Consider the following 23,782-nt stretch of genomic DNA (forward strand, 5'->3'; position numbering starts at 1 on the left):
GGCGAAAATACGTTTTTCGCCATTTTCGAAACTGACTTAAAACCGTAAAGAATTGCGAGAAACAATACATACCAAAAAGCTTCGCAATTGTTCAAGCTTTCCAACTCCATATCATTTGTTGCATTCGGACGCATGGTTAAAAAATTAGCTCGAAATACGAACTCGGTAGGACTTGGACCATTTTCTAAATTACTCTTAAACCATTCAAAATGAGAAAAAAACTTTCAAGATGAAAAAGTAGCGCATTTTCATAATCTTTCCAACGCCGTATCATATGCCTCCATTGGATTAGCCGTTTAGAAATGACATCATAAAAACGAACTCAGCTGTTCGATTTACAAAATTTCATGTTTTTTTCAAATTACTCTTTAACCATAGGGTATTAGAGAAAACTTTCAACATGTGGAAGGAGCGGTTTTGCAGCAGCTTTCCAACGCCATATTATATACCTCATTCCGATAAATGGTTTAGAAATGCGATCGAAAATACGATTCACGTTTTTTGTGCGAAGAAAAAACGGTTTTCAACTCTTCTCTTAAACCACTTATATTTTGCCAAAAATTTAAGTTGGTCATGATATTGGTGTCCATAGCTTTCCAACGGTATATCGCAAGCCCCATTTGGGCAATGTTGGCGGAAGTTAAACCTAGTTCACAGGGAATTTCAACGTACTATTAGCGGGGCAGGTCAGGTTGTGATCAGAATGTTATTCTGATCCCATGATCTGAATAGTGTTTATGTGTATATATATATATAAGCAGGAGCCTTAGCGCTTGCTTTACTAGGGTTCCTCTCTTTCACTCTCTCATGCTCTTCGGATCTAAGAAAGACATAGGTGGCCACACTCTGTGTGCTCACGGCTGGTCACAAATCCGGCCGGAAGAGCTCGACCGGGGCAGGGGTGTAGGTGCATCGTTCATGCTGTCGGCGGCGGCGAGGGAGGAGACCAACGGCTGTTCGCGCGTCCTGATCGACGGTCGTGACATTCTCTCCGAGAGAGCACCGGCTCAGGAGGGCCTCCGACCCCTTCTTCCTCCCTGTGGTATTATGGCCAAGATGTGGCCTCCCAACGCCGTCTTTGCCACATGCCGACGACCCTCGGGTATATATTCCTTCGAAACCTGCCTTGCTCTACTGCCCCAGCTCCCCACGTGGCTGCGTGTGGATCTTTTTCTACTTCCGTCAGCTGTTCCAAAGCCACCTAGACTTTTACTATTATTAGAGGTAAAGCTAGATCATAGAGCCGAATCTAAGAGTTGGTTCAAACAGGGAAGAAAGTGGGAAAACTGTAGCATGAATCTAGGACTTGGTTTTAAGAGGAACGGGGGAAAGTAGTAGATACTGGCTACCCAACCGGTCTCCTGGTTGAGAAGGCGAAGAAAGCATGGTGGATGGCGAAGGGTGGGGGGAAATGGACCTGTCTCTTGGTCGAAAAAGGAAAGAAAGTGAGGGGTGTTAGGGGACAATGCAAATGAGAATGAGCAGGTCTAGATTTCCTGTGCTCACATAGGAAAATGTCGCCGAGGAGATAGATATGGCAAAAAAGCAGACATGCTGCCTGAGTGTTTGCCGCTCTCGGCAACCAAATCTGCCTCACCACTTTATGCCCCTGATGTCCCTACGCCCATATCGCTACCGTTAATGTAAAATCACATGAAGCATTAAGCAATGCCACCTAATGTCACTATAAGTAATGGTCTAGTGTCATCGATAAATTGAAACAATGCCACCACCATTTTATGAAGTGCTTTCGTCTTTCTTCGTTTCCCATGAATTGTGTTTTTGCAGTTACACTTAAATCTCACATCGCTAACATTGCTTCATCCCAGTGGAACTGCACAAATTTGATTGCACATTTACTGACCATGTGCTACTCTCATGACAGCAATACTAATGCTATTGTTCTACATGTTAATCTAGTGGTAGTGTTGATATGATGTGATGCTACTTACTTAAGGGCACTTTCATACTGTCAATGTAGTGCCAATTATGACACAGTAGATGCTGTTGTTAATGATATGCCACTGCAAATAACTGTCACTCTTTAAATAACCGTATTTTGTATTTGCACAAACAGGGATGTCTGTCTCCATATCATTTCTATCTGCGCAATCAAAAGTACACACCTCAGTTTTAATAGAAGTGCACAAAATGAGATGGCTATTCCTAGTTGCCGTCCTCTAACCACCCATCTTCCAGGTATTCCTACATTGGTAGTAACTAGGTAGAATGACCACCGCAATATAAAAGAAGTTGATTCGTACATTTTACTTCCAGATTGCAGTGCAGGGACGAGCGAAAACAATTGCATCCTAGTCTGGAATGCACTTTCTACCAGTTCATCCATGGACCGAGGACTAGCTGGCACGACTGCATGGAGGTTTTTGGGACAGGTGCGCATACAAGAGGCATTGTGGTCTGCTTATTTCTACAAATAGCGGTGCTTAAATTTAGTGGAATGCACAAGAATTTCATATGGTCAATACACTACATGGTTCAATTCAGCATTCCAACTGAGAAAACAATTATAATTGGTTATTCTAGAATGAGAGAACCTAACCCTGGATGGTGGCAACAAGAAAAAACCAGAGTGAACTCCAGTAAATTAAAGCATGCCTAGGGAGGCCCTTTGCTTAGAGAAGCCTTGCTTGATTTTTTCTGATTTGTAAACCTTCTCACAACTTTGTCTTTTGCTGTGAACTAGTATGTTTGTTATGTTCTATGTACCACTGAGATGTATAAAATTTCTTAACTTATGGTTTTCAAGTTTTTTATGAAGCCGAGTTTAATGTAAGTGTTCCACATGAACGCTGGACTAGCGTGTGAACGTTTGAAATTTACACTGTAGCCTTAGTTAACTGCATGAACCACTTTAACAAGATACATAGTTGCTTATATGTCAGACAACAAATTATTGATTGTTAGCTGGTCGATAGCCTAGTGTTGAAGTGAGCTGAGCCAATGTGCCGTGTTTTGCACAACTTCTTACAAGTGGGGTAGCACCAACAGTGTTTACAAGTACTTAACCAGCCTTACGTACCTTATGTATACATTGGCGCATAGTTATCGAACCAGTACTCTATTTCATCAAACACACACTGCTTGTATGATAAATCGTGACAACTTATGTCTTACCATTCCATATTCATGAAAAAACTAGCGAGGATGCATCTGTTTCGACAAAAATTATGATGGTTCTCACACGATTCACCGGCACACAAAAGTAGCAGTAGTTCCCATAAACGGATTCAAACAGAGTACTAGCCCTAGAGGGCTCGATAATAGGCAAGGTTCGGTTAATTAGGCACAATCCAAACTACTATTAAACACTAGCTGGGGCAACTATTGCATGCCTCGATCTAATTTGGGATTGACACAAGACGGATCTTGCCATGAACATCATCGAGGACGTCCGACAGCAGCTCAATCATGTGAACCTTCTTGAAGATAACCTTGTGGCCTTGCCACTCATAAAATTGTTTCTGGAGGCATGCCACATCATCTTCCCGCGTAAGCTTGACAAGAACAGTATGCCTCACAAATGAAGGAGTAGCTTTGAACTTCTTGTGCTTCAGTACACCCTGGACAACACGCCTGACACAGTGAGGCTGGAATACAACTCGACATTGGTATAAGCGCAATTGGCTTCCAGGAAACAAAAACCTAAGAACTCTGTTTTCCTAGTGCGTATATTCAGGTCATCCGCCTCATAGAGAGTGACATGTACAACCACACAATCCTTGTCTGCATCAGGGCTCTAATTGAAACATAAACAAATTCAGAATTACTTTCCAGTATAAGAAACACAAGTTATTTAAACCACTATGTATAGCATGGCATCGAATCTAATAAAATTTTGCATTATTCATGACCACATACTTGGATGAAAAACCACAATCGAGATCGGCAAAGAAGAAAATCATCTTGGGCAGCTCAGCGGGGGGGGGGGACACATCCTCGAAGGGGAAAACTGCTCTTGCTGGGGCATGGGGGCTGTAATCTCAAACGGGGCATTGACCATCTCAGTAGTGGCCGTGAGCGTATCTGGGGTTGGCTCGGTGGCTGCCTCCATCATCTTGGAGCTCTCTGTCTCGTGGGGATCAGCCTCTCGTGTCTGCTCCAATATCGGCAGATCTTTGCCTAGTTCTCCTTGGTCCATCATGAAAATGACGAATACTAGGAGACCACTGAAAGGAAAACACAATCATAATGACAATGAAACAAAAAAGAGAGTGAGGATCAGTTACTACTTTGCAAAATTTCTTTTTTTCTCTAAACGAAAATATACCAACATCACGGATCCGCTTACCTTCCCTTCGTTGGGAGAGAAGAATGGTGGCAGATGCGAGTGTTGGCTTGCTTGAAGACAGTGAGGGAGAAGGGGATTCAACGAAGAGTGAAATGATGGTTGCTTTGTCTGTCAAACTTAGACTGCGGGGAGGTGGGGTTTTGTGATACGACGGCTCGTTACTGCAACACTATGACCGGGGTGACTCTCCGCCTGCATACCGCCTTCTAATTTGGTGGATGGGATTTGGGCCCGCACGTTGCATGGCCTGCATGTCGGTGAACAAAAGTAAAACGACATTCAGTAGAGGGAGATGTTTCGATGACCTCGGAGGAGCCAGAAGTGGTAGTGTATCCACTATACTAGTAGTAATTATTTTTCTGGGTAGCTATAGAGTGTCTCCATTGTAATAGTAGTAATTGTCTCTCTGGGCCCAAGGAAAAACAGCCCATCCACCCTAGTAAATAATAAAGTCAATTCAAAAGCCCATATATTTACTTAATGAGAGGCTCTACCCACAACCAGCACACCGCCCCCAAGTAAACTTGGGTGCTCTTCTTCCTCCTCACTCCCACCAACCTCACGCCAGCTCGCTCCACTCATACCCTGATAGGTCCATTTTGCATCATGCTTTTATATCGATATTTATTACATTATGGGCTGTTATTACACATTATGTCACAATACTTATGCATATTCTCTCTTATTTTACAAGGTTTACATGAAGAGGGAGAATGCCGGCAGCTGGAATTCTGGGCTAGAAAAGGAGCACATATTAGAGACCTATTCTGCACAACTCAAAAGTCCTAAAACTTCACGGGAGCATGTTTTGGAATATATAAAAATACTGGCAAAACAATTAACTAGAGGGGTCCAACACCCTGGCCACAAGGGGGGGGGGCGCCCTACCCCTGGGCGCGCCCCCTGTCTCGTGTGCCCTTGTCAGGCCTCTGGTGCCCATCTTCTGCTATATGAGGTCTTTTGTCCTAGAAAAAAATCATAAGCAAGCTTACGGGACAAAACTCCGCCGCCACGAGGCGGAACCAATCTAGGGCTCCGGCGGAGCTGTTCTGCCGAGGAAACATCCCTCTGGGAGGGGGAAATCATCACCATCATCATCATCATCGATCTTCTCATCGGGAGGGGGTCAATCTTCAACAACATCTTCACCAGCACCATCTCATCTCAAACCCTAGTTCATCTCTTGTATCCAATCTTTGTCTCCAAACCTCAGATTGGTACCTGTGGGTTGCTAGTAGTGTTGATTACTCCTTGTAGTTGATGCTAGCTGGTTTACTTGGTGGAAGATCATATGTTCAGATCCTTTATGCATATTAATACCCCTCTGATTATGAACATGAATATGATTTGTGAGTAGTTACGTTTGTTCCTGAGGACATGGGAGAAGTCTTGCTATAAGTAGTCATGTGAATTTGGTATTTGTTCGATATTTTGATGAGATGTATGTTGTCTTTCCTCTAGTGGTGTCATGTGAACGTCGACTACATGACACTTTACCACTGTTTGGGCCTAGAGGAAGGCATTGAGAAGTAATAAGTAGATGATGGGTTGCTAGAGTGACGGAAGATTAAACCCTAGTTTATGATTTGCTTCGTAAGGGGCTGATTTGGATCCATATGTTTCATGCTATGGTCGCAATAAGGGTTAATCATAAGTGGGATGCTTTTCCAAGGAAGGGCAGTACCCAAGCACTGGTCCACCCACATATCAAATTATCAAAGTACCGAACATGAATCATATAAATGTGATGAAAACTAGCTTGACGATAATCCACATGTGTCCTTGGGAGCGCTTTCCTTATACAAGAGTTTGTCCAGGCTTGTCCTTTGCTACAAAAAGGATTGAGCCATATTGCTGCACCTTATTTACTTTTATTACTTGCTACCCGTTACAAATTACCTTACCACAAAACTATCTGTTACCAATAATTTCAGTGCTTGCAGAGAATACCTTACTGAAAACTGCTTATCATTTCCTTCCGCTCCTCATTGATTTCGACACTCTTACTTATCGAAAGGACTATGATAGATCCCTTATACTTCTGGGTCATCAAGACTCTTTTCTGGCACTGTTTCCAAGGAGTGAAGCGCCTTTGTTAGGTGGAATTTGGTAAGGAAACATTTATATAGTGTGCTGAAATTTACTGTCACTTGTTACTATTGAACATAATCCTTTGAGGTGCTTGTTCTGGGTATCGTCACCCCAACTGGTAGAGCAAAGAGTTGCTCCTCAACCTATTGAACCTACTGAAAATGTTTACTTTTGAAATTCCTTCAGGTATGATAGAGAAACTTCTAGCTAATCCTTTCACAGGTGATGGAACATTGCATCCCGACTTGCACTTAATCTATGTGGATGAAGTTTGTGGATTATTTAAGCTTGCAGGTATGCCCGAGGATGTTATCAAGAAGAAGGTATTCCCTTTATCTTTGAAGGGAAAGGCATTGACATGGTTTAGGCTATGTGATGATATGGGATCATGGAACTACAACCGATTGAAATTGGAATTTCATCAGAAGTTTTATCCTATGCATCTGGTTCACCGTAATCGTAATTATATATATATATATTGGCCTCGTGAAGGATAAAGCATCGCTCAAGCTTGGGGGAGGCTTAAGTTAATGTTATATTCATGCCCCAATCATGAGCTCTCAAGAGAAATTATTATTCAAAAAATTTATGCTCGGCTTTCTCTCAATAATCGCTCCATGCTCGATACTTCTTGTACTGGTTCTTTTATGATGAAGACTATTGAATTCAAATGGGATTTATTGGAAAGAATTAAACACAACTCTGAAGATTGGGATCTCGACGAAGGTAAGGAGTCAGGTATAATACACAAGTTTGATTGCGTTAAATCTTTTATGGATACCGATGCTTTTCGGCAATTTAGCACTAAATATGGACTTGACTCTGAGATAGTAGCTTCTTTCTGTGAATCCTTTGCTACTCATGTTGATCTCCCTAAGGAGAAGTGGTTTTAAATATAATCCTGCCATTGATGTAAAAGTAGTTGCACCTATTAAAGTTGAAGAAAAGACTATCACTTATAATGTTGATCCTGTTGTTCCTACTGCTTATTGAGAAACCACCTTCTCCTGTTAGAATAAAGGATCATGCTAAAGCTTCAACTATGGTTCATAAAAGTAATACTAGAACGCATACACCCCCTGAGAAAATTAAAGTTGAACCTACTATTGCTATGGTTAAATATCTCTTGGCCGATAATATTGATGGGCATGTTATTTACTTTTGTGATGAAGCTGCTAGAATTGCTAGACCTGACACTAAAAATAAACATAGACCTGTTGTAGGCATGCCTGTTATTTCTGTTAAAATAGGAGATTATTGCTATCATGGCTTACGTGATATGGGTTCTAGTGCAAGTGCAATACCTCATTCCTTATACAAAGAAATTGTGCATGATATTGCACCTGCTGAGATAGAGGAAATTGATGTTACAATTAAGCTTGCCAATAGAGACACTATTTCACCAGTTGGAATTGTTAGAGATGTTGAAGTCTTGTGTGGGAAATTTAAATATCCTGCTGATTTTCTTGTTCTTGGTTCCCCACAAGATGAGTTTTGTCCCATTATATTTGGTAGACCCTTCTTGAATACTGTTAATGCTAAGATAGACTGCAAAAAGGATATTGTTTCTGTTGGTTTGGGGGATATGTCTCATGAGTTTGATTTTGCTAAATTTCGTAGACAACCCCATGATAAAGAATTGCCTAGTAAAGATGAAATTACTGGTCTTGCTTCTATTTTCATGCCTCCTAATCATCCTTTAGAACAATATTTGCTCAACCATGAAAATGATATGTTTATGAATGAAAGAAGGGAAATAGATGTTGTATTCTTTAAATAGGGACCTATTTTGAAACACAACTTGCCTGTTGAAATTCTAGGGGATCCTCCTCCACCCAAGGGTGATCCCGTGTTTGAGCTTAAACCTTTACCTGATACTCTTAAATATGCTTATCTTGATGAGAAAAAGATATATCATGTTATTATTAGTGCTAACCTTTTAGAACATGAAGAAAATATATTATTGAAAACTCTAAAGAAGAACCGTGCTACTATTGGATATACTCTTGATGATCTTAAGGGCACTAGTCCCACTCTATGGCAACACAAGATAAAATTGGAGAAAGACGCGAAACCGGTTTTTGATCACCAACAACGATTAAATCCTAAGATGGAAGAAGTGGTAAGAAAAGAAATAATAAAGCTTCTGGAGGCAGGTATAATTTATCCCGTTGTTGATAGCCAGTGGGTAAGTCCTGTCCATTGTGTCCCTAGGAATGGAGGTATTACTGTTGTTCCTAATGATAAAGATGAATTGATCCCACAAAGAATTGTTACAGGTTATAGAATGGTAATTGATTTCCGCAAATTAAATAAAGCTACTAAAAAGGATCATTACCCTTTACCTTTCATTGATCAAATGCTAGAAAGATTATCCAAACATACACTTTTTTGCTTTCTAGATGGTTATTCTGGTTTCTCTCAAATACATGTGTTAAAAGAAGATCAAGAAAAGACAAACTTTTACTTGCCCTTTCGGTACCTTTGCTTATAGACGTATGCCTTTTGGTTTATGCAATGCACCTGCTACCTTTCAAAGATGTATGACTGCTATATTCTCTGACTTTTGTGAAAAGATTGTTGAGGTTTTCATGGATGATTTCTTTGTCTATGGAACTTCTTTTGATGATTGCTGAAGCAACCTTGATCGAGTTTTGCATAGATGTGAAGAAACTAATCTTGTCTTGAATTAGGAGAAGTGCCACTTTATGGTTAATGAAGTTATTGTCTTGGGGCATAAAATTTCTGAAAGAGGTATTGAAGTTGATAAAGCTAAAGTTGATGCTATTGAAAAGATGCCATGTCCTAAGGACATTAAAGGTATAAGAAGTTTCCTTGGTCATGCCGGTTTTTATAGGAGGTTCATTAAAGACTTCTCAAAAATTTCCAGGCCTCAGACTAATCTCTTACAAAAAGATGTTCCCTTTGTCTTTGATGATGATTGTGTAGAAGCATTTGAAATACTTAAGAAAGCTTTGATTTCTGCACCTATTGTTCAGCCTCCTGATTGGAATTTACCCTTTGAAATTATGTGTGATGCTAGTGATTATGTTGTAGGTGCTGTTCTAGGACAAAGAGTTGATAAGAAATTAAATGGTATCCAATATGCTAGTAAAACTCTAGACAGTGCCCAAAGAAATTATGCTACTACTGAAAAAGAATTTTTAGTTGTTGTAGTTGCTTGTGATAAGTTCAGACTTATCTTGTTGATTCTAAAGTAACTGTTCACACTGATCATGCTTCTATTAAATATCTTATGGAAAATAAAGATGCTAAACCTAGACTTATTAGATGGGTTCTCTTGCTACAAGAATTTGATTTTCATATTATTGATAGAAAGGGAGCTGAGAACCTCGTTGGAGACAACTTTTCTAGGTTGGAGAATGTTCTTGATGACCCACTACCTATTGATGATAGCTTTCTGAATGAACAACTAGCTGTCATAGAAGCTTCTTGTACTGCTCCATGGTATCCTGATTATGCTAATTACATAGTTGCTAAATTTATACCACCTAGTTTCACATACCAGCAAAAGAAAAAGTTCTTCTATGATTTAAGACATTACTTTTGGGATGACCCACACCTTTATAAAGGAGTAGATGGTGTTATTAGACGTTGTGTACCTGAGCATGAATAGGAATAGATCATATGCAGGTGTCACTCTGAGGCTTATGGAGGACACCATGCCGGAGATAGAACTGCACATAAGGTATTGCAATCCGGTTTTTATTGGCCTACTCTCTTCAAGGATGCCCGTAAGTTTGTCTTGTCTTGTGATGAATGTCAAATAATTGGTAATATTAGTAGACGTCAAGAAATGCCTATGAATTATTCACCTGTTATTGAACCATTTGATGTTTGGGGCTTTGATTATATGGGACCATTTCCTTCCTCTAATGGGTAAACACATATTTTAGTTGCTGTTGATTACGTTACTAAGTGGGTAGAAGCTATTCCAACTAGAAGTGTTGATCATAACACCTCTATTAAGATGCTTAAAGAAGTTATTTTTCCAAGGTTTGGAGTCCCTAGATACTTAATGACTGATGGTGGTTCACATTTTATTCATGGTGTTTTTCGTAAAATTCTTGCTAAGTATGATGTTAATCATAGAGTTGCATCTCTGTACCATCCACAGTCTAGTGTTCAAGTAGAATTGAGTAATAGAGAGCTTAAATTAATTTTGCAAAAGACTGTTAATAGATCTAGAAAGAATTGGTCCAAGAAACTTTATGATGCATTATGGGCTTATAGAACTGCATATAAAAATCCTATGGGTATGTCTCCGTATAAAATGGTTCATGGAAAAGCATGCCACTTACCTCTCGAACTAGAACATAAGGCATATTGGGCCATTAAAGAGCTCAACTATGACTTCAAACTTGCCGGTGAGAAGAGACTATTTGACATTAGCTCACTCGATGAATGGAGAACCCAGGCTTATGAGAAATTTTAAATAAAAGGTTAAAAGATGGCATGACAAAAGGATACAAAAACGTGAGTTTAATGTAGGTGATTATGTATTGTTATACAACTCTCATTTAAGATTTTTTGCAGGAAAACTCCTCTCTAAATGGGAAGGTCCTTACGTCATCCAGGAGATCTATCGTTCTGGTGCCATAAAAATCAACAACTTCGAAGGCGCAAATCCGAGGGTGGTGAACGGTCAAAGAGTCAAACATTATATCTCAGGTAATCCCATAAATGTTGAAACTAATGTTATTGAAACCTTAACCCCATAGGAATACATAAGGGATACTTTCCAGAACGTTCCAGATTCTGAAAAGGAAGAGGTATGTGGTACGGTAAGTAAACCGACTCCAAAATAGTTCTAATAGAAATTTTTAAGAAAATAGGAAAATAAGAAGTAGTCCAGGAAGGACACGAAGCTTCCACGAGGGTGGAGGGCGTGCCCTACCCCCTGGGCGTGCCCCCTGCCTCGTGGGCACCTCGTGTGCTCTACGGACTCTGTTTTCTTGCACGATACTTCTTTTGGTCAGTAAAAAATCATTATATAATCTCCTGAAGGTTTTGATCACTGTACCACACAAATATCTCCTGTTTTTGTTTCGAGTTGTTTTCTGCCAAGGTTGTCAAGGCCAGGCATCATGTCATCTCCCTCCTCCAACAATGAGCGCAACGATCCTTGGCTAATGAAGATAGAGCTGAAGAGAGAAGAACCCAGGGAGATCAATGATACATCCATTTTGCATCATGCTTTTATATCGATATTTATTGCATTATGGGCTGTTATTACACGTTATGTCACAATACTTATGCCTATTCTCTCTTATTTTACAAGGTTTACATGAAGAGGGAGAATGCCGGCAGCTTGAATTCTGGGCTGAAAAAGGAGCAAACATTAGAGACCTATTCTGCACAGCTCCAAAAGTCCTGAAACATCACGAAAGTTATTTTTGTAATTAATAAAAAATACGGGTGAAATAATCCACCAGAGGGGGCCCACACCCTGGCCACGAGGGTGGGGGGTGCGCCCTACCCCCCTGGGCGCGCCCCCTGCCTTGTGGGCCCCCTGGCAGGCCTCCGGTGCCCATCTTCTGCTATATGAAGTATTTCGTTTGAGGAAAAATCAAAAGCAAACTTTTGGGAAGAAACTCCGCCGCCACGTTGCGAAACCAATCTAGGAATCCGGTAGAGCTATTCTGCCGAGGAAACTTCCCTCCGGGAGGGGGAAATCATCACCATCGTCATCAGCAACGATCCTCTCATTGGGAGGGGGCAATCTCCATCAACATTTTCACCAGCACCATCACATCTCAAACCCTAGTTCATCTCTTGTGTGCAATCTTTGTACCTATGGGTTGCTAGTAGTGTTGATTACTCCTTGTAGTTGATGCTAGTTGGTTTACTTGGTGGAAGATCATATGTTCAGATCCATTATGCATATTAATACCTCTCTGATTATGAAAATGAATATGCTTTGTGAGTAGTTACGTTTGTTCCTGAGGACATGGGAGATGTATTCCTATAAGTAGTCATGTGAATTGGGTATTCGTTCGATATTTTGATGAGATGTATGTTGTCATCCCTCTAGTGGTGTCATGTGAACGTCGACTACATGATACTTCACCATTGTTTGGGGCTAGAGGGAGGCATTGGGAAGTAATAAGTACATGATGGGTTGCTAGAGTGACAGAAGCTTAAACCCTAGTTTATGCGTTGCTTCGTAAGGGGCTGATTTGGATCCATATGTTTCATGCTATGGTTAGGTTTACCTTAATACTTCTGTTGTAGTTGCAGATGCTTGCAATGGGGTTAATCATAAGTGGGATGCTTGTCCAAGTAAGGACAGTACCCAAGCACCGGTCCACCCACATATCAAATTATCAAAGTACCGAACGCGAATCATATGAACGTGATGAAAACTAGCTTAACGATAATTCCCATGTGTCCTCGGGAGCGCTTTCCTTCATATAAGAGTTTCTCCAGGCTTGTCCTTTGATACAAAAAGGATTGGGTGATCTTGTTGCACCTTATTTACTTTTATTACTTGCTACTCGTTACAAATTACCTTATCACAAAACTATCTGTTGCCGATAATTTCAGTGCTTGCAGAGAATACCTTACTGAAAACTGCTTATCATTTCCTTCTGCTCCTTGTTGGGTTCAACACTCTTACTTATCGAAAAGGCCATGATAGATCCCCTACACTTGTGGGTCATCAAGACTCTTTTCTGGCGCCGTTGCCGGGAGTGAAGCGCCTTTGGTAGGTGCAATTTGGTAAGGAAAAATTTATATAGTATGCTGAAATTTACTGTCACTTGTTACTATGGAACATAATGCTTTGAGGGGCTTGTTCGGGGTATCTTCACCCTGACCAGTAGAGCAAAGAGTTTCTCCTCAACCTACTGAACCTACTGAAAATTTTTAGTTTGAAATTCCTTCGGGTATGATAGAGAAACTGCTAGCTAATCCTTTTGCAAGAGATGGAACATTGCATCCCGATTTACACTTAATCTATGTGGATGAAGTTTGTGGATTATTTAAGCTTGCAGGTATGCCCGATGATGTTATCAAGAAGAAGGTCTTCCCTTTATGTTTGAAGGTAGAGGCATTGACATGTTATGGGCTATGTGATGATATGGGATCATGGAACTACAAACGATTGAAATTGGAATTTCATCAGAAGTTTTATCCTATGCATCTTGTTCATCGTGATCGTAAGTGTGTGTGTGTGTGTCTATATATATATATATATATATATATATAATTTTTGGCCTCGCAAAGGAGAAAGCATCGCTCAAGCTAGGGGGAGGCTTAAGTCAATGTTATATTCATGCCCCAATCATGAGCTCTCAGGATAAATGATTACTCAAAAATTTTATGCTTGGCTTTCTCTCAATAATCGCTCCATGCTCGATACTTCTTGTACTGGATCTTTTATGATGAAGACTATTGAATTCAGATGGGATTTATTGGAAAGAATTAAACGCAACTCTGAAGATTGGGACCTCGACGAAGGTAAGGAGTCAGGTATAACACCTAAGTTTGATTGTGTTAAATCTTTTATGGATACCGATATTTTTCCGTGAATTTAGCACTAAATATGGACTTGACTCTGAGATAGTAGCTTCTTTCTGTGAATCCTTTGCTACTCATGTTGATCTCCCAAAGGAGAAGTGGTTTAAATATAATCCTCCCACTGAGGTAAAAGTAGTTTCTCCTATTAAAGTTGAAGAAAACACTATCACTTATGATGATCCTGTTGTTCCCACTGCTTATATTGAGAAGCCACCTTTCCCTGTTAGAATAAAGGATCATGCTAAAGCTTCAACTGTAGTCAACAAAAGTAATATTAGGACACACAAACCCCCTGAGCAAGTTAAAGTTGAACCTAAAATTGCTATGGTTAAAGATATCTTGGTCGATAATATTGATGGGCATGTTATTTACTTCTGCAATGAAGCTGCTCGAATTGCTAGACCAGATGCTAAAAATAAACATAGACCTGTTGTAGGCATGCCTGTTATTTCCGTTAAAATAGGAGATCATTGTTATCATGGCTTATGTAATATGGGTGCTAGTGCAAGTGCAATACTTCATTCCTTATACGAAGAAATTATGCATGATATTGCACTTGCTGAGATAGAAGATATCGATGTTACCATTAAACTTGCCAATAGAGATACTATTTCACCGGTTGGGATTGTTAGAGATGTTGAAGTCTTGTGTGGGAAGGTTAAATATCCTGCTGATTTTCTTGTTCTTGGTTCCCCACAAGATAGCTTTTGTCCCATTATATTTGGTAGACCCTTCTTGAACACTGTTAATGCTAGGATAGACTGCGAAAAGGATGTTGTTACTATTGGTTTGGGTGATATGTCTCATAAGTATGATTATGCTAAATTTTGTAGACAACCCCGTGATGAGGAATTGCCTAGTAAAGATGAAGTTATTGGTCTTGCTTCTGTTGTCGTGCCTCCTACTGATCCTTTAGAACAATATTTGCTAGACCATGAAAATGATATGTTTATGAATGAAAGAAGGGAAATAGATGAAGTATTCTTTAAACAGGGACCTATTCTGAAACACAACTTGCCTGTTGAAATCCTAGGGGATCCTCCTCCACCCAACAGTGATCCCGTGTTTGAGCTTAAACCATTGCCTGATACTCTTAAATATGATTATCTTGATGAAAATAAGATATATCCTATTATTATTATTAGTGCTAACCTTTCAGAGCATGAAAAAGAGAAATTATTGAAAACTGTGAAGAAGCACTGTGCTGCTATTGGATATACTCTTGATGATCTTAAGGGCATTAGTCTCACTCTATGTCAACACAAAATAAATTTGGAGAAAGACGCCAAACCAGTTATTGATCACCAGCGATGGCTAAATCCTAAGATGAAAGAAGTGGTAAGAAAGGAAATATTAAAGCTCCTTGAAGCAGGTACAATTTATCCCGTTGCTGATAGTCAGTGGGTAAATCATGTCCATTGTGTCCCTAAGAAGGGAGGTATTACTGTCGTTCCTAATGATAAAGATGAATTGATTCTGCAAAGAATTATTATAGGTTATAGGATGGTGATTGATTTCCGCAAATTAAATAAAGCTACTAAAAAGATGATTACCCTTTTCCTTCCATTAATCAAATGCTAGAAAGATTATCCAAACATACACATTTTTGCTTTCTAGATGGTTACGCTGGTTTCTCTCAAATACCTGTGTCAGCTGATGATCAAGAAAAGACTACTTTTACTTGCCCTTTCGGTACCTTTGCTTATAGACGTATGCCTTTTGGTTTATGTAATGCACCTGCTACCTTTCAAAGATGCATGATGGCTATATTCTCTGACTTTTGTGAAAATATTTGTGAAGTCTTCATGGATGATTTCTTCGTTTATGGATCCCCTTTTGATGATTGCTTGAGCAACCTTGATCGAGTTTTGCAGAGATGTGAAGAAACTAACCTTGTCTTGAATTGGGAGAAGTGCCACTTTATGGTTAATGAAGGTATTGTCTTGGGGCATAAAATTTTTGAAAGAGGTATTGAAGTTGACATAGCTAACATTGATGCTATTGAGAACATGTCGTGTCCCAAGGACATGAAAGGTATAACAAGTTTCCTTGGTCATGCCGGTTTTTATAGGAGGTTCATTAAGGACTTCTCAAAAAATTCTCGGCCTCTAACTAACCTATTACAAAAAGATATCCCTTTTATCTTTGATGATGATTGTGTAGAAGCATTTAAAATACTTAAGAAAGCCTCGATTTCTGCACCTATTATTCGGCCACCTGATTGGAATTTACCCTTTGAAATCATGTGTGATGCTAGTGACATGCTGTAGGTGCTGTTCTAGGACAAAGAGTTGATAAAAAATTAAATTTTATTCAATATGCTAGTAAAACTCTAGATAATGCCCAGAGAAATTATGCTACTACTGAAAAGGAATTCTTAGCATTGTATTTTCTTGTGATAAGTTTAGACCTTATATTGTTGATTCTAAAGTAACTATTCACACTAATCATGATGCTATTAAATATCTTATGGAAAAGAAAGATGCTAAACCTAGACGTATTAGATGGGTTCTCCTGCTTCAAGAATTTGATTTTCATATTATAGATATAAAGGGAGATGAGAATCCCATTGTAGACAACTTGTCTAGGTTAGAGAATGTTCTTGATGACCCACTACCTATTGATGATAGCTTTCCAGATGAACAATTAGCTGTCATAAATGCTTCTCGCACTGCTCCATGGTATGTTGATTATGCTAATTACATTGTTGCTAAATTTATACCACCTAGTTTCACATACCAGCAAAAGAAAAAGTTTTTCTATGATTTAAGACGTTACTTCTGGGATGACCCACACCTTTATAAAGAAGGAGTAGTTTGTGTTATTAGAAGTTGTATACCTGAGAATGAACAGGAACAAGTCCTATGCAAGTGTCACTCCGAAGCTTATGGAGGACACCATGCTGGAGATAAAACTGCACATAAGGTATTGCAATCCGGTTTTTATTGGCCTACTCTCTTCAAGGATGCCCGTAAGTTTGTCTTATCTTGTGATGAATGTTAAAGAATTAGTAATATTAGTAGACGTCAAGAAATGCCTATGAATTATTCACTCGTTATTGAACCATTTGATGTTTGGGGCTTTGATTATATGGGACCGTTTCCTTCCTCTAATGGGTATACACATATTTTAGTTGATGTTGATTACGTTACTAAGTGGGTAGAAGCTATTCCAACTAGTAGTGCTGATCATAACACCTCTATTAAGATGCTTAAAGAAGTTATTTTTCCGAGGTTTGGAGTCCCTATATATTTAATGACCGATGGTGGTTCACATTTTATTTTATTCATGGTGCCTTTCGTAAAATGCTTGCTAAGTATGATGTTAATCATAGAATTGCATCTCCATATCACCTGCAGTCTAGTGGTCAAGTAGAATTGAGTAACAGAGAGCTTAAATTAATTTTGCAAAAGACTGTTAATAGATCTAGAAAGAAGTGGTCCAAGAAACTTGATGATGCATTATGGGCTTATAGAAATGCATATAAAAATCATATGGGTGTGTCTCCGTATAAAATGGTTTATGGAAAATCTTGTCACTGGCATGACAAAAGGATACAAAAGCGTGAGTTTAATGTAGGTGATTATGTGTTGCTATTCAACTCTCGTTTAAGATTTTTTGCAGGAAAACTTCTCTCTAAATGGGAAGGTCCTTACATTATCGAGGAGGTCTATCGTTCCGGTGCCATAAAAATCAACAACTTCGAAAGCACAAATCCAATGGTGGTGAACGGTCAAAGAATCAAACATTATATCTCAGGTAATCCTATAAATGTTGAAACCAATGTTATTGAAACCGTAACCCCAGAGGAATACATAAGAGACACTTTCCAAAACGTTTTAGACTTCGAAAAGGAATAGGTATGTGGTACGGTAAGTAAACCGACTCCAAAACAGTTCTAATGGCAATTTTTCTCTGTTTTGGAATATTTAAGAAAATAGGAGAATAAGAAGTAGTCCGGGAAGGACACGAGGATTCCACGAGGGTGGAGGTCGCGCCCTACCCCCCTGGGCACGCCCCTGCCTCGTGTGCTCTCCGGACTCCGTTTTCTTGCACGATACTTCTCTTGGTCGATAAAAATTCACTATATAATCTCCCGAAGGTTTTGACCACTGTATCACGCAAAAATCTCATGTTCTTGTTTCGAGTTGTTTCCTGCTAGGGTTGTCAAGGCCAAGCCTCATGTCGTCTCTCTCCTCCTCCAATAATGAGGGCAACGATGCTTGGATAATGAAGATAGAGCTGAAGATAGAAGAACCCGGAGAGATCAACAAGGATGATGGTGTAACACCCCGGATATGACTTTCCCAATATGTATTCCAACTCTTGCCGTTTCCGGCGTTAAGTTATTTTATTTTCTCGGGTTCGGGTTTTGTCTCCGTGTGTTGTTATCGTTGTCATGCATCTCATACTAGGTAATCATGTGCATTGCATTTGCATACGTGTTCATCTCATGCATCCGAGCATTTTCCCCGTTGTCCGTTTTGCATTCCGGCGCTTCGTTCTCCTCCGGTGGTCATTTCTACCTTTCTTTCTTGTGTGGGGATTAAACATTTCCGGATTGGACTGAGACTTGCCAAGCGGCCTTGGTTTACAACCGGTAGACCGCCTGTCATGTTTCGTATCATTTGGACTTCGTTTGATGCTCCAACGGTTAACCGAGGGACCGAAAAGGCCTCGTGTGTGTTGCAGCCCAACACCCATCCAGTTTGGCCCAAAACCCACCAAAACCCTCTACATCATCTAGAGCGTTCGATCACGATTGCGTGGCCGAAAACCGCACCTCATTTGGACTCTCCTAGCTCCCTCTATGCCTATATATACCTCCCCCATTCAAAACCCTAGAATCCCAGATCCGCGCACCGGACATGTCCGTTTCTTGCCGGACACGCCGCGCCGCCGCCCCGAGCCAGTGAACGAGCGCCACGTGGCACTCCGGCCACCTCCCATGCCGCGGCCCGCCGAGCCCAGGGCAGGCCCCCGAGGCCCGGTCGCCGCCGCCAACCGCCCGAGGGGCGCCGCCCTCGTTGCGCCGCCCGTCTCCTCTCGCCGGCGCCGCCCCGCCGCCGTCCAGCTAGCTCCACGCCGGCGCCGACCCCGCAGCCGCTCGTATCGCTCGCCGGCCGTCTCCGCCATCGTCGCCTCGCCGCCACCGCGGCCGGAACCGCCGCAGGGGACGCCGCCTCGCCGTCCGGCCTCCCCTCGTCTCCGGCAACTCCCTCGCCTGACCACCTCGACTCCGGCCGGCCACTCCTCTCCGGCGAGTTCGTCGTCATCTACAGTGTTCTCCAGCGACCGCCTCGGGAAGCGTGCAGATCTGGATCTCGTCCAGTTGACTTTCTCCTGAAACCCTAGTTCATGTGCCCATCTTCATCATGCTATAACTTTGCATCCGTAGCTCCGATTTGGGCATATAGCATATCAAAATGTTCGTCTCAGAGAGTACATCATTTCATTCCATTGCATCATTTTCATTTGAGTTCATCTTGATGCCAGAAATGATGTTAGAAGAGTGCTCCTTGAGATAATTGTCAGATCTGCTACTCCATTTAGATAGTTGTCATTTTTGCCATGATTATTGTGTGCATGATATGCCCATGAGCTCTACATATGTTTTGTTAAGTGTTTTGCCATCTTTCTAGAGGTGCAACCCATGTATTTTTGTGATGTGTGTGGTGACTAGCATAAGCTTGCAAAGTGAGGCACTTGGTAATGCTGATTTCAGGGACTTAGCATTTCCACTAAGTCCTTGACCTATTTATCTCATGTTGCCATATGTTCATGTTGTTTACTAGTGATCCGTGCCTCTTTTGAGGATGATCAGTAAGGATGTTTTGCTAATCTTGTAGTGCTCTATCCATCCATGTCTTTGTTTGCAATTATGGAGCACCCTAGCTTGAGTCAATCGAGCTCTACTTTTGCTACTTCGTGAATCTGGGCAGATTGTCTACTTGTTAGCGATTTTGCCGATGATGTTGTAGTTGATCCGTGCATGCTATGTTATTGTTCTTGCCATGTCTAGCTTGCATTTTGTGTATTCTTGATGGATGTATGCTTAGCTTTTCATGACTTGCTCCGTAGTGAGTGCATCGAGTTCGGAAACATGCCTACTTGATATCTGTTTCAGCATGTGCCAGTTTTCACTGTCTGAAAACTGATTATGCTTTTGCTATGTTCACATGCTTGCAATAGTGTTTTCTGATCCCTTTTGGCTCAAGGTCACTAAGGGACTTTCGTTAAGAGTTTTGAGTAGCTCCATGCCATGTTTTACTTTGCCATGTTTAGGTCCTGTAGCATGTAGTTTTGTTGCTCCGAAGAGTGCTACCTGATCTGAAATTCCAGACAAGTGTTAATTTCACTAAGTCTGAAATCTGTTTACCATATGCATTTTTTCCATGCTTGTTTGTACCTGTTAATGGATGAATTGGCCGTAGCTCAGTGCTAGACTTTTGTTAAGAATCTTGAATGCATCCCTTCCATGTATTTTGTTGTCATGTTTGAGTGCTGTAGCATGTTCATATCATTGCATTTAGATTGCTACTTGCTGTAAATCGCAGATCGTGGTCATATTTGAATCGCTTGCCATTTCCAAACCGTAACTCCGATTCCGGTGATCTTTATATCGTTTTCAAGCGATTTCATCTCATATTTCCAGTGGCACACTTGGTATTCCAAGTTGGGGCCAGGTTCATGCATACTTTGTCAAATCTTGCATATGCATCCCGCATCGCATCCCGCATAGCATACCATCCTTGCATCATCTTATTTGAGCTTTGCACGTGGTTGATTGTGTTCCGTTTGCTTGTTTGTCTTGTTTGGGTAGAGCCGGGAGACAATTTCGCTAACGAGGAGCCCGTTGAGTTTGCTTTCGAGGATCCAGTCAACTCTGACAACTTTGTAGGCAAGATGATCATACCCTCGAAATCAGTACTATCTTTGCTTTGCTAGATGCTCGCTCTTTTGCAATGCCAATGCTACGATGCCTACCATTTGCTTTCAAGCCTCCCAAATTGCCATGTCAAACCTCTAACCCACCATGTCCTAGCAAACCGTTGTTTGGCTATGTTACCGCTTTGCTCAGCCCCTCTTATAGCGTTGCTAGTTGCAGGTGAAGATTGGAGACCGTTCCTTGTTGGAACATTTATTTACTTGTTGGGATATCATTATATTGCCATGTTATATTAATGCATCTATATACTTGGTAAAGGGTGGAAGGCTCGGCCTCTTGCCTAGTGTTTTGTTCCACTCTTGCCGCCCTAGTTTCCGTCATATCGGTGTTATGTTCCCAGATTTTGCGTTCCTTACGTGGTTATGTTATAATGGGAACCCCTTGATAGTTCGCCTTGATTAAAGCTTTTCCAGCAATGCCCAACCTTGGTTTTACCATTTGCCACCTAGCCTCTTTTTCCCTTGGGTTTCCGGAGCCCGAGGGTCATCTTATATTAGCCCCCCAGGCCAGTGCTCCTCTGAGTGTTGGTCCAACCGAGCGATGTCCGGGGCTACCAGGGGCAACTCTGGGCTGGCCTACCCGATGTCTTGCTCATCCAGTGTGCCCTGAGAACGAGATATGTGCAGCTCCTATCGGGATTTGTTGGCACATTCGGGCGGTGTTGCTGGATTAGTTTTAACCTGTCGAAGTGTCTTGAAGAACCGAGGTACCGAGTCTGATCGGAACGTCTCGGGAGGAGGTCTATTCCTTCGTTGACCGTGAGAGCTTGTCATGGGCTAAGTTGGGACTCCCCTGCAGGGATTTGAACTTTCGAAAGCCGTGCCCATTGTTATGGGCAGACGGGAATTTGTTAATGTCCAGTTGTAGATAACTTGAACCTTAATTTAATTAAATTGAATCAACTGAGTGTGTTACCGTGATGGCCTCTTTTCGGTGGAGTCCGGGAAGTGGACACGGTGTTGGAGTAATGCTTGCGCAGGTTGTTCTCTAGTTTCTCGCTCACGCTTTGCCTCCTCTTCTCGCTCTCTTTTGCGAATAGGTTAGTCACCATATATGCTAGTCGCTTGCTGCAGCTCCACTTATCTTTACCTTGCCACACCTATTAAGCTTAAATAGTCTTGATCGTGAGGGTGCGAGATTGCTGAGTCCCCTGTGGCTCACAGATTACTATTACACCAGATGCAGGGCCTGATGATTCCGCTCCAGGGGAAGCGCTCGAGCTCAAGTGGGAGTTCGACGAGGACTCTCAATGATACTATGTTTCCTTTCCTGATGATCAGTAGTGGTGCCTAGTTTGGGGTGATCGGGACCGTGTCGCATGTTGGGTTGTCTTTTATTTTGGCGCCGTAGTCGGGCCATGAGTGTTTGGATGATGTAATGTTATTTATGTACCTTGATTGACGTGGCAAGTGTAAGCCAACTATGTTATCTCCCCTTTTTATTAATTATATTACATGGGATGTTTGTGAAGATTGCCTAACTTGCGACATATGCCTTCAATGCGATTATGCCTCTAAGTCGTGCCTCGACACGTGGGAGATATAGTCGCATCGAGGGTGTTACAAGTTGGTAATCAGAGCCTTCCCCGACCTTAGGAGCCCCACTGATTGATCATTTTTAGCAGCCGAGTTGTGTCTAGAAAAATGTTTTGAGTCATTTAGGAATTATATATTGGAGAGTTTAGGAATTCTTTTTACTTCCCAGTCTCCTCATCGCTCTGGTAATGCATCCTGACATAGAGTTTTGACTTTTCTCTTCTCAAATTTCACTAAAAAAATTTAGGATCACGCGGGTATCTTGGAATCGTTCCAATGGTTTTATGACGAGAACATTGTCTTGGTGCCTCCTGTCAGGGGTTTCGTGGAAGTGTCCCGGGGAGTTGAGCTCTGAGGTGTTGTCGTCATAATTTTATCGTTGCAGTTCTGGAATACCTCAGTTTAGTACGCCAACATCGAAAATCTCTTTTATGCAGTTCGTTGGTGAGATAACCTCGACGCCACCCAGTACTGGGGCGGGAGTTCGGGAGTATCGCCATAACTTGTATAACGGATGCTTTTCGAAGGTTGAGGTAGATGGTTTCCGAAGTTTTTCTCAATTATGTGTTGAAGGATGGATACAGCTGGATGTAGGATTTGCTAGATTTGGGTGAGATATTATGCTTCCCCTATATCCCCAACACCTGATTGCATAACCGGAAAGGTTGGGGAGTTTCATAGGTGGGAATTCTAGTAGCTCTAGTTCTTCTTCCACGGATAGTTGGTTTGAGATTGGGATTTCTTACCGATTATTCGTTCTTGATCCGTACCTTGTTGATTTATTTCTCTACCTAAATTCTACGTGGCTTCTCAATTTATGGATATGTGACCATTTCAAGAGGAATGCATTCGTTCATTTTGTTCGGATGTGAAGACTATATGTTGCAATTTTCATTCCGTTGGATTCAGCTTCAATATTTGTCTATCAATGTGCTAATGGATGTCAACCTCTTCAGGATGGCTCCTCCAACGCGCACGACTCCGAATCCTGATCCGCCACAACCTCCACCTCCTCCGGAGGCATGGCAAGCTGTGATGGCTGCAACCAATGCAAACACACAGTTGATCATGCAAATTCTTCAAGAGCGCAATCAAGGCAACCAAGGGAACCAAGGCAACAATCAGAATCACTTTGCTACACTCAACCAGTTCCTTGCTAACGGGCCAAAGACTTTCAGCAATTGTGTTGAGGCAACCGATGCTGATGATTGGCTTGTGGATCTGTGCAAGCATTTCGAGTGCAGTAACGTCAGGCCTGAGGACTTCGTCAAGTTCGCTTACTTCCAACTCAAAGATCAAGCTGCAGAATGGTTCCAGCAGTACAAGGATTCCAGAGGTGGACGTGTGATCACTTGG

Source organism: Triticum urartu, chromosome 2 (assembly GCF_003073215.2).
Source record: "Triticum urartu cultivar G1812 chromosome 2, Tu2.1, whole genome shotgun sequence".
NCBI classification, from domain to species: Eukaryota; Viridiplantae; Streptophyta; class Magnoliopsida; order Poales; family Poaceae; genus Triticum; species Triticum urartu.